The sequence below is a fragment of the Papio anubis genome, chromosome 12 (assembly GCF_008728515.1).
Source record: "Papio anubis isolate 15944 chromosome 12, Panubis1.0, whole genome shotgun sequence".
NCBI lineage: Eukaryota > Metazoa > Chordata > Mammalia > Primates > Cercopithecidae > Papio > Papio anubis.
In genome coordinates, this window is record NC_044987.1 from 101,039,819 (window position 1) to 101,060,162 (window position 20,344).

The 20,344-nt window shown below is 37.8% G+C and overlaps 1 protein-coding gene across 3 annotated transcripts in view; it reads left to right on the top strand.

Annotated features, from left to right (window-relative positions):
- The window catches only part of LOC103877537 (endogenous retrovirus group K member 8 Gag polyprotein-like), a 376,678-nt gene that overhangs the window by 151,945 nt on the left and 204,389 nt on the right, over positions 1–20,344 (top strand). The window contains exons 6-7 of one of the 3 annotated variants that reach the window (XR_002517020.2): positions 2,352–2,501; positions 11,025–11,071. The gene's annotated coding sequence lies outside the window, so the exon portion shown is untranslated. Of the gene's footprint in view, positions 1–2,351; positions 2,502–11,024; positions 14,958–20,344 lie in introns of those variants that run through there. The other 2 variants (XR_002517019.2, XR_002517017.2) reach the window with 2 other exon arrangements.

Genomic DNA, 20,344 nt, shown 5'->3' on the forward strand with positions numbered 1-20,344 from the left:
AAATATGGAAAGAATGTTAAAAATAATTTCCAAGTACGATCTGTTAGATAAATAAGAATACCTTCTTCTTGTCTTCTACTTTTAAGGGGAATATAAGTAGAAAGGTTTAAGAAGCACTTATGTGAGTAACAGTCCTCCACTAGAGTGTTTTTCAGACACAGAAATGACATGGCTATACTCACTTTCAAAGCAGTTCTCTGGATAGCTTGGCTCCAGCTTAAACTGTGCTGCCTCGTCTCTTACTCTCTGTCCCAGCCAAACTGCCCTTTCAGATGCTCTTCAGTATTTTACCAACCGTATTCTCTTTACTGACTGTTCTCTGGCCCTTGAAGGCTCTTCACACCCCCTGTTCTTCGAGGTAATTCATAGTTACCTTTTACAGTTCAGTTCAAATTACTACCTCAGGCATCCTTACCTAATAGACCACATCCTATAGCATCAACTCTGATAACCCTGTGAGTCTCTCCTTTTTGTGCATATTGCAGTTCCCATTTGACATTTGTTTTAGGACTATGTGATTAATAATTATTTTCACCAGTTTCAACAGACTAGGCGTGTAATCTGTAAAAAGGCTGGGACCATGCTTATTTACCTGTTCCTACATTCATTCACAGTACCTGGCCTATTGTGAACACTCGATAGTTGTTTAATGAAAGAAGGAAAGAAAGAAAGGATAAAGAATGATGGAAGGAAAGACGCATATTAAATGCTGAAATTACCCATTCTTATTAACCTGGCATATGCAGGAGGTCAGCCCAGATAATTCTCACCCATGCTGGGGCTCCCCTTGTTTCTCTGTTTGAAGTCATTCTTTGAACATGGACATGTCTGTACTCTGCACTGTGCAGTTTAGAAAGAATAAGAATTATAGACAAAGAAGGGACCCTCCATTTAAAGAATTTCAAGTATGTAAATGAATATCCCCATTTCTTTACCCCTAAGTGGATAACTCTGAGTGGAAAGAGCTCATCATCCACAGTAGAAATATTCCAATCAACGGACTTTCTCTTGGCTTTCCTGGACACCCACTTTCACTTCTCTACTGCTAGATCACCATTAAATGGACTACTTGCACTCAGATTTCTTTCTCATGGTTTACTTTTGGGGAATCGAAGTAAGACAGGAAGAAAGGAGATCATATGTTAAGGTAGGAGGAGGAAAGAAGAAAAATTAGGAAGTAAAAAGGAAAGAAATGAGAAGGAAGGAGAGCAGACAAGAAGACGGGAGGAAGAAAAGGAAAGTCAGACATATAGCAGGAAAAACAGAAAAAAAGGATGAAGGATGAGAAAGAAGAAAAGGACAGTGAAACAAGGTAGAAACAATGAAAGACTAAAAATGAAAAAAAAATTAAAAGAAACAGCAAAGGGGAAGAATGGGGAAAAGAAAGAAGAGAGAGGGAAAGAGGAAAGGGAGAACGAAAGAAAAGATAAATATAAATAAAAAGAAAAAGAAGAAAGAGGAAAAAAGCGGGGGGAGTATACAAGACGAAAGAATGAAAGGAGAACAAACAAATAAGTAGGAAGATACTGGGGAGAAGCACAAAAAAACCAACGCAGAACTTTAGGTTAAAACAAAATAGAAAAAAAGATAATTATTTTGAGCAGAAAAAAACATGGACTTGGAGAAGCTGATGGCAGGGAGACAAAGAGGATGTTGGAAGAACATTTTCTTACACATACTAAAATTGTGCTTTTTCTATATAATGCATACGAGCATTTCCTCCTGTCTGGTTAAGATGCCCAGCTCAGTGCCAAGGAGCACATCCTGGGTGACAGCAAGAAAGTCTTGTTTCTGTCTCAAAGGACTGATTTACCTGCCTCCCATGTTCATGCCGTTTTCCCTTGGCACGTATGTGCCTGGAGTTCCATGGCTATTCCCCCAAAACAACGACCTTGACAAATATTGGTTGGGGCAGCTGCAAAGCAGCAGCAGGTTAAGTATTCTCAGCCTTGAGCATCTCAGTGCATTTTAGGACTCAGAGGACGAGTGTAAGGTGGGGTCACTGTGCCAGGGAGAATATACAAATCAGGACCAAAGTTACCAAAGAAGGACAAATGCCCGTCATCAGTAGGACGTTTCACTGTGGTTTAATACTTTCCTATTTGTGAATGTGAAGCCTTTTTTCTGTCATAAGATAGTTGTTTACAGCCCTTCCTTTGGGAAAATTTTAAAGTTTGTGTTCTTTTCAGCCATCTCCATTTTAAGTATTTTTTTTCTTTCCCCTAGATATAAGGAATTGAATTAACCTCAAAGCCAGAAATGAAAATCAAGAGCTTACGTTTTAGTTTGTTCTGCCACCAACAAGTGACGTGGCCTTAGTAACCACTTCATTCCTCTGTGCCTTTCTCCAGAACAGTTTGGATCAACTCAACAATATTCAAAGTGGGCTTTGCAAAGAGCATCTTGTGGACAAAGTACAAGGGGAAGGAGCCAGACCCTCCCTATGGCCATGCTTTCTCTGAAACAGCCCTGATGACGTACTTTTTCATGCTGAGGTCTGAGTAAGTCTCCATATTATGTAATAATTATTATATTATGTAATAATGTAAAATAATCATATCAATTATCTTTACAATTCTTTTCATGCCTAAAATTCAAACTCTATAAACAAGCAAATAAACCAAGATAAATATCCCTTAATAAGAATTTAAGTTAAAAATAGCATTTTCTTTAAATTGAAATTGCAGAATTATTAAAAAGCTAAATGTAAGTATATATTAAGTTATAGAGACATTATAGCCACACATGACAAGTATGTTTCTGTGGGTCTAATTATTCTTACAATTCTTTTAAGTTCCACAGCTGATTGAAAGGTTCCCACTGAGCTTTCTGAGAGCCCTGAAAAAGTATGTCTTTAAAAGGGTAGCTTAAGGGATGTGTCACCTTCCTATCCCTGTGCTCTTATCAAAATGTCAGAGGAGCACATGCAGAGACGATGTATTTCCCCTTCCACATGCATTTAGCCTCTGTGGACTAGATGGCTATCACAAAGGCTGAAAGAAAGAGGAAAATATATTAAAATGTTTTTTACCTTAAGTTTCCTCTGTGGGCCAGGAGAGAAGTCAAAGACACTTCTCTCCAGGGTTGGTAATTTCCAAGAGATCCAGCTGTGTACAGAGTAGTGATGGGGTCAAGGAAGAGGCAGCTTCTCCAGGACTCTCAAGCTCCAGCAGGCTTCTTGATCCATCCACCAAAGAAGCAGGGAGGGGTGAAAGGTGTTGAAGAGATGAAATGCCAGGGTGAGAGGCAGTTCCTTGCTCACTGGGTAGCTCCCATTTGGATTAAGAAAGTGTCCCTGGACAGGTGCAGCAATTATATGAAAATGGAAGTATTCTGTATATTTATGAACTCCATCAAATGCTTCCTTGTTTTTATGACCCTGAGGGATGGAGGGCTGTCTTTTGTTTGTTCTAAGGTTTACAGTCAGGGCTCTCACACCAGGTTCCAATTCACAGCTGCAGATAAGGCACTGTTCTGGGGCTCACAGAATCCCTCAGATCTTCCAAAAGAGATGAAAACCTTCATCCCCTAAGAGAGAAAACTCTCTATTTGCAAGTGGACTGTTCCTATCAAGAGAATTCTATGAAATGTTAATTTTTTAGAACTTATAATATTGATTCTCTTCTATATAAAGAAAATGAGAAGTTGCACAGTAAAACAATGATAGATTAAAAACATTTTAAACCTCAGCTCTATTCTTTTTACTACTTGGGTGACTATGGGCAAGTCACATCTTCTAAGTCTGTTTTTTAATCTGAAAAAATACAAACAATAAAACTCACGTCATCAAGTTGTACGCTAGTAAAAATGTATCTTAGCACATTGCCTAGTACACAGGTTGTCTAGTTTTTTTCCTAATTAACAAAGTTCAAAACACTTTGTACAACTAATCGGTTAAAGATTAGTTTTTTCTAATAATGATTTATTTAAATTATTATTCAATCTTCATTATCATTATAATCATAGCTTCTATATACTACCAGAATATAATTATAAACATTATAAAAGATTTGAATGCCAAGGTAAATTTGTTTTTTAATAGGAAACCACTAAAGGCTTTTGAGCTTGAGATTCATTAATTTCTTGCATACATACCTATTACTTGCTTACCATGTGTCAGACGCTGTTCCAGAAATTGGCAACAAATGGGTTTAGCAGACAAAAGTTTTAAAGTTTACATTCTCATGAGAGTAAATGAGGAGAGATGTTCTATCATAAATGATCATCTGAGAGCAGAGTTCAGGAATTTAATAGAGAGTGAAAAGAAGACTGAATGAATGGAGAGAGAGATCCAAAGGTGATGGGAAGGCAAGAGGGAAGATTGATCTGGAGGGAGAGTAAAGAGTTCTGTTTTAAAATGTTGCCAAGGCATCTCATTACATGTCTGCTGAACACATCATAAATGGGAGACTGTGGTTTGGGAGAGACTTCAAAATCTGAGTTTAATTTGCACTAGTATGATTCTGAAGTTTAAAATCGTATGAAAGCGTAGAGTAGGAAGAGAAAAGAGGAAATAAATGAAATAAAAATAATCTCATAAGCAATGAGATTCTTCACCTTTAAACAATGAAGAAGGTAGTTGAGCTTACCCAGCAGCAGCCCTGGGAAAATCAGCATGTTGAGAACTTCCACATTAAAATCTGCTTAAATGTCCAATACACATTTCTGTTGTCTTATCAAGGGGAAAACATGTCATAATCCATGACAAGAATTGGAAATTTCTCTGAATGTGCCCTGAAGCAAACAGAGTTATTTACTCAGCCAAAGTAGTTCAATACCTTATTGCTTAGAAAATGATTGTTTCTTCTCTGTGGAAATAATTTTACTTTCTTGAAAGAAGACCAAGGAACTCACGTAGTTTCTCTCAGAAAATATTAAGAAAGTTCGGGGTTGATGACATGAGAGTTAGCGACTCACCTTGGGAAGAACCGCACATCAAATTGAGTAGTCAACCTGCAAATAAACATTATTCATGTATTCCATTTTAAACTGAGTCACCAGATATGCTGTTGCTTTTGTAATGGAGAAATGTAAAGGGAATAATGAAACCTATGCATTATTAAAATACCAAATATGAAACTATAACAATATTATCAAAATAACAGATATTCACTACAAACAAAATGTCAAATGTGGAAGTATAATTCAAGAATAACTAAAGCAATTGAATGCAATTGCTGAATGCGTGGAGCTTTCAATATGGTTTAGGAATATATATGTATAGTACCTAGTAGATGCTATGTATTTTTAGCTATTATGATAACACTATTAATGAGTAAACACATCCATGAGACCCATGGCTGCCTTTAATGCCTAAACCACATATAATATAAGTGCCTTTCTCCCAGAGTGTGTCTCAGAAAATGGTAATTGTGACTACCTCTTAATGCCCCTAACAGGTTTCTTATTAAATGAATATGTCACTTCTCCTAAAGTTAAGAAAGTAAAACAAAGACATAATATTTGATATTCTCTTTCCATCATTTATGAAAATGTTTTAATTCTCTTCCTTCTGTGGGTTTCCAAAAGCAAAAGTAATTTATGCAAAATATCTAGTCATTTATCAAAATGAATTAGTTGTGATAGAATCTCACACACATAATAAAGAAGGGATTCCAGCTTATGCCCCTTATATTGCTAGAAAATTGGGTTTGTCCAATACTGTATTCTTTCTTTGTCAATAATGCATAGACATCAAAGTTGGACCAACTGATCTTTAGCTCGTAGTTGTGAGCTGTTGGGTAGCGGTATTGGATGAGACTTTGCAGATTTGAAATACAGGCCCAAACCTAGGGTATGTGTCTATTCCGGGAAAGATGAATCACTGACCCATAAATGGTAGAAACAGTGGCTTAAGGAATGATGCTATGTAAGGGACTCAGTGGTGAATTCTTTCTGGTGTGGCAAGTGTGATATTTAGAAGCAGAGGTGGTTACATCAGCTTTGATCAGTGGGAGTCCATGCTGTTGAGACCATGGATGGTTTCCATCCCTGACCTTACATTTACTCCATTTATGTGTCTATTTTACCAGCACTGGGATGAACAATGATAATGATTGGCTGAAGTCAACTTGCTGAGTCATTCTGACTTCTTAGTTATTTAAACCTTCTCTTGTGGTAGATGATTTCTGGTAGCTATAAATATGCAATACTAAGATAGTCACACCAGAGCCTCAGTTCCATAGTCTATTCATATAATTTTTCCCAGACTTCCTTGTCCCTGATCTTTCAGACTTTCTCTTTTCAGATGACTGACCAATTAGCCAAGGCATTTGCCACTGTTCATGAGGCTATATAGCCTTAGCAGATAATGGATACTGAATTCCAGTCATTAGATTTTGAACTTTCCAGCCTCCAAAACTGTAATAAATAAATTTTGGTTCTTTATAAATTACTTAGTCTCATACATTTTGTTATAGCAGCACAAACAGATTAGAAAGACAAAAATTAGTACAGGGAGTGGGTGCTGTTATACTAAATATATGAAAATGTGTAAATGACCTTTAAATTCGATAATAGGTAGAGGCTGGGACAATTTTGAAGTGTATAGTAGAAAATGCCTAGGTTGCCAGGAATGAAGCATTAAGAGTAATTATGTTGAGGGCTCAGAAGAAGAGGAGAGGTATAGAGAGAATGTTGTTCTTCTTAGAGATTATCACGGGTTCATAATCAGAATTCTGGCAGAAATATGGACAGAAGAGGCAATTCTGATGAGGTCTCAGACAGAAATAAGGAATATCTTATTGGAAACTGAAAGAAAAGCCATCCTTGCTACAAAGTGGCAAAGAACTTGACCAAATTGTGTTTGTGTCCTAGTACTATGTAGGGGGCAGAATTTAACAGCAATAAGCTAGTATATTTGGTGAAAGAAATCTCCAAGCAAAGTGTTCAGGCTGCTCCATGTCTTCTCTTGACTGCTTATAGTAAAACATGAGAAGAAAGAAATGAATTAAAGACAGAATTTATAATGAAAAGGGGAGCATAACTTAAGGATTTACAAAATTATCAGCCTGACCAGGCTGTGAAGACTAAAAAGGCTTGTTTAGAAGAGAATATCAAGATTGTGGTCAAGCAAGTGTTTGGTAAGCAGATCAGTACTGATAGAAGAAAACCAGATGCTATTCTTCCATTCTTATGAATCATAGCAGTACTTCCAGGTGTGGAATACGCTGCTTCCAGATGCCAAAGATGCTACCAGACAGATATGTTTTATTCTTAGTGGTGAGAAAAGCAATTTCCCTTTATTTTGCGTAAAATTTCCTGGTATGTTCTAGGCAAGCATAACTTCAAAGATTCCCAAATTGTCATAGGCTGTATTGCCCACTTTCTGAATCTAATGTGTCTTACAGTGACCCCTAGCATGCTTCCACATTTTACTCATATGTCATTGACGTTATATTGTTGATATACTGAGTCAATATAAAGTTCCATAGAATAAGATAGTCAAAATCCTTTTTGTACTGTAATATGAGAGAGAGAAAGAATGTTAAGCATAACCTGGGCAAAAATAAATATGTAAACTCTTATCCATCTTATGTGATTATAAACAATGTATTGTTCCCCTTCTTACTAGGGATAAAAAAGAAAGTGTTTACTAGATAAATGGGTGTATACATTTGAGTCCATGTTAATTTGCTTTTACACACCTACCATATTCATCAAAGCAGCTGTAATAAGAGGTGCTACTTGGTTGAGTTTTGGGTAGTCTACTTTAATCCTCTGGTATGCATCTGATATTTTATAGGGAATAAGTGGGGAATTAAATGCAAACTACCACATTTATCTTTTAGGTCTGCAGGAGTTTACAAATCTCTGATATTTCTTTTGGGATGTGATATTGTTTCTAAGTTACTATCTTGGTTGGGGATAAAAAGGCAAATTTAGAGGTTTTTACTTGATTTTCCTACTCTTTCCAATAGTTCTGGCCCCATAGATCAGGATGTAATGTGAAAAGTTGTGTGAATTATCAAGAATGTCCATTGCCATTTTACCTTTGGAAACTAGGAAATAAGCACTGGTTGGGTTTATGTACCTAGTGGACCACTATGAGCTAGATATGGACCAACATTCCACCTATTACCTGACCTTTATATGATTCCACTCTAACAGCGGTGACTAAATGACTAACTTAGTGTTTTTCCCTGTTCTATGAGTCTTTTAATTCCCCCTTCTACATATTCTGCATCTTTTACACCTTCCACGGTCCTGTCATTTCTCCTTCCCTTGGCATGGAGGATCTCTGTCTAAGTTTACAAGAGCCATCTTAATAGAATAACAGCACAGTTTCACAGGGTCCATGTCAGAGATTTAAAATCTGGTGGCATAGCAGAGTGTTCTCCTATCAATAAACTTATCCCCATCCAGCTTTCTACCCAGTACCTGCCTTTTTTTCCCCTTTGATCCTGTGTCATGAAGATATGGTATTATAGTTACTCTGCTGGTTACTGGTAGCACATGTGCTCTGGGTCCTGCAGCTTCTTCTGGGCATAATCCATTTTATCTTTCAGGAAGCCCAGGGCTTCCATATCCAGGTTATCTTGTTTTATATCTCAATCCCAGGTATATATCTGGTATCTAAGAAATAAGGCAGGCATAGATCCTGAGCAGGCATAGATTATCTTACAAGGCAAATCCTCTACCTGTTCTCCAAACAGTAGGAGCGGTGGTGAGAGAAAAAAAGTGGGACATTTTTGCGTGCCCAGATGCTTCATGGAAATCTTAGGTTTCTAGAATTTTTAGTGTATTGACCCAGAATCCCCCACTCCACGTCTCTGTGCCCTACTGCTTCCTAACTAGGGTGTTGGACTTGGCACAGTGGACTTGCTGGGGCTGAGAATTCATCTTTCTTTGCTATTCTTATGATTCAGTCTTCATCTTAATCTTGCTTTTTTGACCTCAGGATGGAAAAGATAAAAACCTTTTTTATAAGTTGTGTAGTAGGTACTCTCATTTTCACACTTAACCTTAAATTGCTAGCATATTAACCTGAACCTTTCCTTGGGGTTTTCTAATGCATCAATGCTACTGAACAGTAGTCATCTGATTTCAGATATATGAGGACCTCAAACAACTCTATAGGAAAAAATATAATGATATGATTTAAAAGTGGGCAAAAGATTTGAATAGACATTTGTCAAAAGAAGACATACAAATGACAAAGAAATATGAAAAGGTGCTCAACATCATTGATCATCAGAGAAATGCAAATCAAAACCATGATGTGATATCATCTCATCCCAGTTCAAATGGCTTTTAACCCAGACAGGCAATAACAAATGCTGGAGAGGATGTGTGGAAAAGGGAAGCCTTGTATACTGTTGGTGGGAATGTAAATTAGTGTAACCACTATGGAGAACAACTCTGGGGTTCCTCAAAAAAACTAGAAATACAACTACTATATTATCTAGCAACTGTACTGCTGGCAATATACTCAAAAGAAAGGACATCAGTATATCAAAGAGTTATTTGCACTCTCATGTTTATTGCAGCTCTGCTAACAACAGACAAGATTTGAAAGCAACCTGTGTCCATCAACAGATGAATGGATAAATAAAATATGGTATTTATACACAATGGAGTATGATTTAACCATAAAAAGAAGGAGATCCTGTCATTTGCAACAACATGGATGAAACTGAAGTTTATTATGGTGTGTGAAATAAGCCAGGCACAGAAAGACAACATCACATGTTCTCATTTATTTCTGGAATCTAAAAATCAAAGCAATTGAACTCATAGGGATAGAGAGTATATTGATGGTTACCAGAGTCTGGGAAGGGCAGTGAGGAAGTGGGAAAAGGTAGATATGGTTAATGGGTACAAAAAATGTTAGAAAGAGTGAATAAGACCTAGTATTTGATAGCAAAACAGGGTGGCTATAGTTAAAATAATTTAATTGTACATTCAAAAATAACTAAAAGAGTATACTTAGATTATTTTTAACAAAACTAGTAAATGCTTGAGGGAATGGTTACCCCATTTTCCATGCTGTGATTATTATGCATTACATGCCTTTACCAAACCATCTCATGTACCCAATACATATAGATACCTACTATGTACCCATAAAAAATTATAAAAATAGTCATCTGACTCCATTGTCCTTGATATTATGAGTTCCCTGAGTCATTGCATGGCTAGGGCATTCCCATACAAGGTAATCCATTCTAGTTCATCACCAGTGAAAGTTTTTATAATTGCACCAATAGAGCATCCCAGAGTCAATTAGCTTTCCACTTACCACAGCAGATGGTAGAGCTCCAGAATTCTCCTTTGGGGCTGGCTTATTCTATGATCATTCCGGGCACTGGTGCCATTAAATGAGATTCACTAGGAAACATTCAAATGGAAAACTGTGTGTAGAAATTGTATCAGAAAGTGGCCTCTATATTCTACCTTGGGGTTTGCTTATTCTATGATCACTCCAGGCACCAACTCCATTAAGTGAGATTCACTAGGAAACATTCAAATGGAAAACTGTGTGTAGAAAGTGTATTAGAAAGTGGCCTCTATAACACCTATGAAGAAAAGAACAATGCAAGATTGGTCAGAAGGATAAATTGAAATATAATGAAGTAATGATTAACTAGTAATGATGATGGAATGATAATAGAATGAAATAATATTGAGGGATAATGAAGATACTAGCTGATCTCATGTAGAGTTCAGAAGCTGGGAAGGCTCTTTAGACCTGTCCCACATCGAGGTAGCTATGCCTTTGGCTCCCCCCAGTGACTTGGTTAATGGGCTGCCTCGTTGGTAGGCATCAGCTTTGATAGGGCATCTTTTGGCTGAAAACACCTTTCTGGGTGTTTTCAAATCCACGAGCTGTCAGCAGGCAATATTCCTGACAATTGGGCAATAAATGCCTCCACTCTAAAGGTGGGATCTATGTACCTACTGTATGGTTATTTATACCATTAATAGATGAGGCTTAAGAAGCCTTAGGAAATTTAACTTTTCAAATGCTTTTTACCTGGAACATGGTAGCAATGAAATTTAAAAACATGTTTTCTCTCCTTAAGGATTAGACCCCGACCTAGACTGGGATTGCCTCCTTTTCTCTCAAATGGTAAGATTTTTTTCCCCTCTTATATAGTGAATCTTTTATGGTTAGGTACTGATTTTTCCCAAGGTTCTCAAATTCTTGATGTTCTGAACCACTTTTTATGTCCGTATAACACATGCTCCTACTTTAGGAGAGCACCACAGTAACAATCCAAGTCTTCCAAGAGTTGCAGCAAAAGTTATTTCATCATTATTATTCCTCCAATTAGCTCATGTATCATATTTAATAGTATTGCATATTTGTCTGTACCTACCCTTCTAGAAAGGATTTCTGCTTTCTCATAGAAGTATAGGTACGGGCAAGTAAGCAATACCTATTTTATCATTCTGTATGTAACTGGCAAATCAAGTAATGACTCTTTTAAGTTCTAGTACTTTATTTACCTTGACCATCTTATATCAATTTAGGACTATAGCTGGGGGTTCAAATCAAAATTCTGACACTATCCATCCATATAACATTGAGAAAATTCTGTAAAATATTTAATCCCCAGTTCACCTATTTATGAAATGGAACCCACCTATGTAATGATGTTAATCTAAGAATAATAAGAGATGATGTGTGTGAAATTCCCTCATAACAATAAAGATTATATGAATGAAAAATTTTATCACAAATACTAAAAGTGTCTCATACTCTATGCAGGGATATTTCTGGAATCTTTTTTAATGTTTCTTGTCTATCTGTACCAGTCGCTTACCATTTTGTTGTATATTTATTTTTCACAAGCCTATATTTTATGCCCTCACCTATGTGGTAATTAACTTAAGGGTTGAGCTTTGTCAAGTTTATATCCCCCTGTATTTCCCTCTGGATGCAGTCACAGTGCGGTATTCATGGCAGATACTCAATAAAAATCTTTAGTTCTTTAGAGCTGTCCCACTTACTTTTAGGAACCACATCCATTTGAGGCTTTTATTAATTTTTTGCAAATATGGAAAGTTATCATTTCTATCTTCCTTCAAATTGTGCTTCATCTGATCTTGTTTTCATCTGTTAAATGCTCTTAGTCTTTACATAATTTTTTTGTGGAATTTTCATGTATTTCTTCCTAATAGTTTTCAATTTATCGAACTCTGATCCTCAATGAACTAGAGTAGGGAAGAAGAAAAAATTAAGAAAAACTTAAGTGGTTGTAAGTCACAAGTAATATCGACTGAGAAGGAACAGAGAGATTTTTCTTTGCCTTTCAAAATTGACTCAAATTTACTTTTGATGTCATTTTCAGCAGGAAATTGATTATAAACTCAGCTTTCTCAAGAGATCGTCTACTTCTTTTCATCCTTTGTGCTTTCCAAGGAAATGCAATAGGTGGGTGGAAATTGCTAAACCTGAGGGGCTTTCTTGAGTGGAAGTATGAGCCTAGTAAAGAAGGTTATGCATTCCTGAAACTATCTAGTGCCTTAAAGATTGTATCTTTTTGAATGGAGTGTATTTAATCTTGGGATTTGAAAGTGCTGCAGAAGAGCCACTTTCTAAATACACTGCCGTAGCATGAGCATGGCCCAACCGAATGCACATGTGATCTAAGGTGAATGAAGTGAAACTTAGGAAAAGATTTATAAGAAAAAAAATTATGCTTGAAGCAATAAGTCTAGGTCAGCTGAAATGGCATTTGGGTTTGCACCAGATGGTCTCTAAAATGGACAGCAGTTCTCATTCTTTTCCCTACCACTCTCATTTTCCTAAAATATACTTTTATTTATGGAAAAGTTAGGAGGAGGCATAACACAGTAACTCAAAGGAAGACAAGCACTCCTAAGCAAGACAACACTAGTAAGTATACTCGAGCATCATTCTTCCTAGAAACTGAAGTCACTTCCTTTGGATGTTTGTCACCATCGTCATTGAAAATTTGTTCTCTGACCCCGGAGCAACACATCCAGAACAGAATCAGACAATATAGATATACTTATGTAGTTAAGAATAAATGATTTAAGTTTGCCTCTTTTTAAAATAGAGCTTGTGACATTCAATTATCCTTTTACCTGGCTCTTGCCAAAAAGATTGAAGCAAATATTGATGAAGAACCTAAACGTAGATTGATGTAGGAAAAATGGCACTTATGTCTGCTGGTCAGGTGACCTCATTCTAGTCCTAGACTGGCATTAATTAGTATGGTATATATTCTAGTATCAGCTTTAGGTAAGACACTTCCCTTCCCTCCCAGACATAAAATAATGGAGGTTATAAAATAATGACTGGAAACTAGAGGTCTTGTTGAGAACTTCAAAATTTCTCTGGGTAATGAACTCCTTTGAGAATATGATACATTTTCTAAAACTACATGAGTGAACAAAATTTTGCTTTTAAATGTAAGAGCTGATGTGCCTGTGCCCTGAAAAAAAAGTGAAAGAGAGAATGCTTCCCTTTAGCCCAATCTAGTTAAGAATACAAAACAGGTACAATTTAAATGACTTGAGGAGTATGTAAAGTTGCAGTCAGGCCGTGTAAATTTATAAAGAAACAATGGCAAAGAAGCCGGCGCATCTCCATTATTCTAAAGCACTGAGACGTGTATCTACACACACACACACACACACACACACACACATACACCCACACATATAATGAATACATGTGTTTAAATATGGGTGTGTATATATATACACACAGTTACGTATGTTATACACATAATGTGCATTTATGTACTTACACTGTGCAGAAAAAAATATGTGAGTTGTGTGATTTAGCCATTAGGCTACCACTCTATAATCTTTGAAAAAGAACCTAGGTATGAGGTAATTAATGCCCACTGAGACAGGGCCTGACTAATACTCACTGGAGTTAGAAAATGGGTTGAGAAACAGCATTATGGTGCAGAAGTAACAAAACTAGGTTTTCTGAGCCTATATTAGAACATGTCATTGCAGTCGAGATTTACCCATATTTTATTGTGTATTCTCAAATAGTACCTTATAGGGCATTGATATTCATACATATGATTTGTAAAAGTGCTTTACTTTTTGAAGGAGTGGCCAGCTTTTCCAAATATGTCCTGTGGGGAGCATACCTGCTTTCCAGTGTGTGTGAACCTGCTGCTTCAGTTGTGGTGGCATCTGTGTCTCTTATTCTCTTTGTCATTGTAGTTCAATAATGCCTTGGCTCCACAATGGGGCTTCTGAATTAATGCTTTTTATAGATTCTGTTGGGTTTGACAAACAGAGAGAGAAAGTTTTCAACAATAACAACAACAACAAAAATCTGCAAAGGAAGCTCCAATCACTCCAAGTGGCAGTAGATAGTCATTAAGCATGACAAGAAATGCATTTTTATGTTATATTTAGGACATTTGTGAATGCTGAGAGGTTCTTCTATGTTTTATCCTCTGAGCAATGTCACTGCATTACCATGAATGTTGTATCTATCTATCTATACAATGTTCTTTATATAGGCATGTATACATATAATCTCTATATCTTCTTTTCTCTCTTGTTCGAATAGTGGGTTTATAGATTCTTTATTCTGACTGGAATCATTTAGAGAATGATCTGTGGTTTGCAATGAGTGTTAATCTCTGCCTACTTGGTCCAAGGTTATCTTGAATATAATGCACTGGTTAATAGTTGGCACTGGAATAAGATGATGTATTTTCATACACCTCTGCCACTCTTTATCCAGGTATATCATCATGGGAAGTTGAGTTTTCTCATCTATAATTATTTAAATCTGAGCTTCCTCATCTACAAAATAGACATAATAATAGTAGCTCCATCAATAGGTTTTTGGGGCAATCAAATACAATAATCAAATAAAAGTGCTTAACAGGTGGCACCAAGATGGCCGAATGGGAACAGCTCCAGCCTCCAGCTCCCAGCATGAGCGACACAAAAGACGGGTGATTTCTGCATTTCCAACTGAGGTACTGGGTTCATCTCACTGGGGTGTGTCGGACAGTGGGTACATGACAGTGGGTGCAGCCCAACGAGTGAGAGCCAAAGTAGGGCAAGGCATCGCCTCACCCGGGAAGCACAAAGAGGAAGGGAATTCCTTTTCCTAGCCAAGGGAAACCGTGACACACAACACCTGGATAATTGGGTCACTCCCACCCTAATACTGCACTTACTAAGGGTCTTAGCAAATGGCACACCAGGAGATTATATCCCATGCCTGACTGGGAGGGTCCCACGCCCACGAAGCCTCCCTCATTGCTAGCAGAGCAGTCTGAGATCTAACTGCAAGGCGGCAGCGAGGCTGGGAGAGAGGCGCCTGCCATTGCTGAGGCGTAAGTAGGTAAACAGAGTAACCAGGAAGCTCGAAATGGGTGGAGTACACCGCAGCTCAAGGAGGCCTGCCTGCCTCTGTAGACTCCACCTCTGGGAACAGGGCATAGCCAAACAAAAGGCAGTAGAAACCTCTGCAGATCTAAATGTCCCCGTCTGACAGCTTTGAAGAGAGTAGTGGTTCTCCCAGCACGGAGTTTGAGATCTGAGAACGGACAGACTGTTTGCTCAAGTGGGTCCCTGACCCTTGAGTAGCCTAACTTGGAGACATCCTCCACTAGGGGGAGACTGATATCTCACACCTCACAGGGCCGGGTACACCTCTGAGACGAAGCTTCCAGAGGAACAATCAGACAGCAACATTTGCTGTTCAGCAATATTCACTCTTCTGCAGCCTCTGCTGCTGATACCCAGGCAAACAGGGTCTGGAGTGGACCTCAAGCAAATTCCAACAGACCTGCAGCAGAGGGTCCTATTATAAGGAAAACTAACAAACAGAAAGGACATCCACACCAAAACCCCATCTGTATGTCACCATCATCAAAGACCAAAGGTAGATAAAACCACAAAGATGGGGAAAAAGCAGTGCAGAAAAGCTGAAAATTCTAAAAATCAGAGGACCTCTCCCCCTCCAAAGGAACACAGCTCCTCGCCAGCAGTGGAACAAAGCTGGATGGAGAATGACTTTGACAAGTTGAGAGGAGAAGGCTTCAGACAATCAAACTGCTTCGAGCTAAAGGAGGAACTACGAACCCAGCACAAAGAAACTCAAAACTTTGAAAAAAGATTTGACGAATGACTAACTAGAATAACCAATGTAGAGAAGTCCTTAAATGATCTGATAGAGATGAAAACCATAACACGAGAACTACGTGACAAATGCACAAGCTTCAGTAACCAACTCGATCACCTGGAAGAAAGGGTATCAGTGATTGAAGGTCAAATGAATGAAATGAAGTGAGAAGAGTTGTTTAGAGAAAAAAGAGTAGAAAAGAAATGAACAAAGCCTCCAAGAAATATGGGACTGTGTGCGAAGACCAAATCTACATCTGATTGGTGTCCCTGAAGGTGACAGGGAGAATGGAACCAAGTTGGAAAACGCTCTGCAGGATATTATCCAGGAGAATTTCCCCAACCTAGCAAGGCAGGCCAACATTCAAATTCAGGAAATACAGAGAAAGCATTCCCCTTGAAAACTGACACAAGACAGGGATGCCCTCTCTCACCACTCCTATTCAACATAGTGTTGAAAGTTCTATTCAGGGCAATCAGGCAAGAGAAAGAAATAAAGGGTATGCAATTAGGAAAATAAGAAGTCAAATTATCCCTGTTTGCAGATGACATGATTGTATATTTAGAAAACCCCATCGTCTCAGCCTAAAATCTCCTTAAGCTAATAGCAACTTCAGCAAAGTCTCAGGATACAAAATCAATGTGCAAAAATCACAAACATTCTTATACACCAATAACAGACAAACAGAGAGCCAAATCATAAATGAACTCCCGTTCACCATTGCTTCAAAGAGAATAAAACACCTAGGGATCCAACTTACAAGGGATGTGAAGGATCTCTTCAAGGAGAACTACAAACCACTGCTCAATGAAATGAAAGAGGACACAAACAAATGGAAGAACATACCATGCTCATGGATAGGAAGAATCAATATCATGAAAATGGCCATACTGCCCAAGGTAATTTATAGATTCAGTGCCATCCCCATCAAGCTACAAATGACTTTCTTCACAGAATTGGAAAAAACTACTTTAAAGTTCATATGGAACCAAAAAAGACCCCACATTGCCAAACAATCCTAAGCCAAAAGAACAAAGCTGGAGACATCCTGCTACTTGTCTTCGAACTATACTACAAGGCTACAGTAACCAAAACAGCATGGTACTGGTACCAAAACAGAGATATAGACCAATGGAACAGAACAGAGCCCTCAGAAATAATACCACACATCTGCAACCATCTGATCTTTGACAAACCTCAGAAAAACAAGAAATGGAGAAAGGATTCCCTATATAATAAATGGTGCTGGGAAAACTAGCTAGCCATATGTAGAAAGTTGAAACTGGATCCCTTTCTTACACCTTATACAAAAATTCATTCAAGATGGATTAGCGACTTAAATGTTAGACATAAAAACCCTAGAAGAAAACCTAGGCAATATCATTCAGGACATAGGCGTGGGCAAGGACGTCATGTCTAAAACACGAGAAGCAACGGCAACAAAAGCCAAAATTGACAAATGGGATGTAATTAAACTAAAGAGCTTCTGTACAGCAAAAGAAACTACCATCAGAGTGAACAGGCAACCTACAGAATGGGAGAAAATTTTTGCAATCTACTCATCTGACAAATGGCTAATAGTCAGAATCTATAAATAACTCAAACAAATTTACAAGAAAAGAACAAACAATCCCATCAAAAAGTGGGCAAAGGATATGAACAGACATTTCCAAAGGAAGACATTTTTGCAGCCAACAGACACATGAAAAGATGCTCATCATCACTAGCCATCAGAGAAATGCAAATCAAAACCACAATGAGATACCATCTCACACCAGTTAGAATGGCAATCATTAAAAAATCAGGAAACAACAGGTGCTGGAGAGGATGTGGAGAAATAAGAACACTTTTACCCTATTGGTGGGATTTTAAACGATTTCAACGATTGTGGAAGACAGTGTGGCGATTCCTCAAAGATCTAGAACTAGAAATAACCATTGGACCCAGCCATCCCATTACTGGGTATATACCCAAAGGATTATAAATCATGCTGCTACAAAGACGCATGCACACATATGTTTATTGTGGCACTATTCACAATAGCAAAGACTTGGAACCAACCCAGATGTCCATCAATGACAGACTGGATTAAGAAAATATGGCACATGCTTACCATGGAATACTATGCAGCCATAAAAAAGGATGAGTTCGTGTCCTTTTTAGGGCCATGGATGCAGCTGGAAACCATAATTCTCAGCAAACTATTGCAAGAACAGAAAACCAAACACTGCATGTTCTCACTCATAGGTGGGAACTGAACAATGAGAACACGTGGACACAGGAAAGGCAACATCACACACTGGGGCCTGTTGTGGGGTCGGGGGAGGGGAAGGGATAGCATTAGGAGATATACCTAATGTAAATGATGAGTTAATGGGTGTGGCACACCAACATGGCACATGTACACATATGTAACAAACCTGCATGTTGTGCACTTGTACCCTAGAACATAAAGTATAATAATAATAAAAAAAAAGAAAATCATTTTGAGAAAAAAAAAAGTTTAAGAAAACCTAAGAAAAAGAAAGTGCTTAACATAGTACATGACATATTGTAAGATCTAAATAATGTTATCCATTTTTATTATGTGGGTTTAGTTCATCTTATTTTGGAATTGGCTTTAACTTCAACTGTTATGCTATATATATCAGCATGTAAAAGCACGCAGAACCTTCTTAGAGTAGCAATTTTAAGTCTATGTTCTGTTACTGTGTGTCAATAGTATTGCCTTTCTATATGAGAGACCTATATATCGATATAAACTAATACATAGAAGACCAGAGTCAAAAGTCTAACTTTGACAAATATTGGTCTTCATCAAGTGTAAAATGGAATTTTATTTGCCCTTGACTACAAAAAACCCTAAGCATCACAGAAACATTCACATAACCAGAAGAAATATACACGTGTGTGCAAATAGAAATATACACATGCATGCATGCAAACGTACACATACCCACACATATATACACAATAGCATGTCTCCACGTTTCAGGTATAGCATGGTAGAGAAAAATAAATGATGACTCTCCATTTCTTCACTAAGTGTTGAGCCTCCTCAGTCCTTTCTTGTGAGTGTACTTTATCACTGTCTTTCCTCCCTTCTTTTCTATGTCCCCCACTCCTCACCCCAGCCATAATCTCGATATGGGCTTCAATATTATTTTTAAAAAATTAATTTGGGATACTGAAATAGTTATTCTGGATAGCATGTTAGTTTTGTGGAACTTGTTTTTTTTGAGTTGGTGTCTCACAGTGTCACCCAGGCTGGAGTTTAGTGGGATGATCTCGGCTTACTGCAACCTCTGCCTCCCGGGTTCAGGTGATTCTTCTGCCTCAGCCTCCTGAGTTGCTGGGACTACAGGTGCACGCCACCTCCCCTGAGTACTTTTTCGTATTTTAGTAGAGACAGGGTTTCACCATATATGTTGGCCAGGCTAGTCGCAAACTCCTGAGCTCAGGCAATCCACCTGCCTTGGTCTCCCAAAGTGCTGGGATTACAGGCATGGGCCAATGTGCCCGGCCGGAACTTTTATATAATTGCTTTTTGTGACTTTTCGTGTTTATTATTGAGTAGGTTGTTTCTTTTAATTTCTTTCCATTATTTTCTTCACCCCACCTGGTTTTGTGCAATATGGCAAAAAGACCATGAATTTTCCCAGGAGAAAGTAACTTTTGTTTTCTAATCAAACAAGTTGACATGTGATGGAGTTTAGCTTCACTGTTGGTAAGAGATGCCCAATCTACTTAGAAATTAGTATCAAGATGAGATCTCTGCTAGTGGAGGATAGAGTGACTCTATTTAGTTTAAGCACCTGAAAGCCTCCATTTTTCAAGAGCACCTAATACAAGGACATGCGTATATCTGCGTTATCTGCGTTTAACAACACAGAAAGGCTGAAGAAACATAAAAGCATAAAACCTGATTGCTGAAAGTGGCCTAAGAAATGATAATCTGAAAGATTTTACCCGGGTTTCACTCATGGGCTCTGTCTGCAAGTGAGTGGTCTACATTAATTGTGTGTATATGTATGTGGAATGGGGTGAAAGAGAGAGGTACCTTGCAGACTCATAGTGAAGTTGTTCAGAGAAATGTCTATTTGAGGTTAGCTGTTTGTTTGCTTGTTGGTTGATTTGTTTTCATTTTCCTCAATTGGTTAAAGCCTATATGCTCTGAGCATCTCTTTTTTGATAGAATTTTATTATTTCTTTAAGTATTTTCTCTGAATGTTATTTTAATTTTCACAATGCATGCTTCAA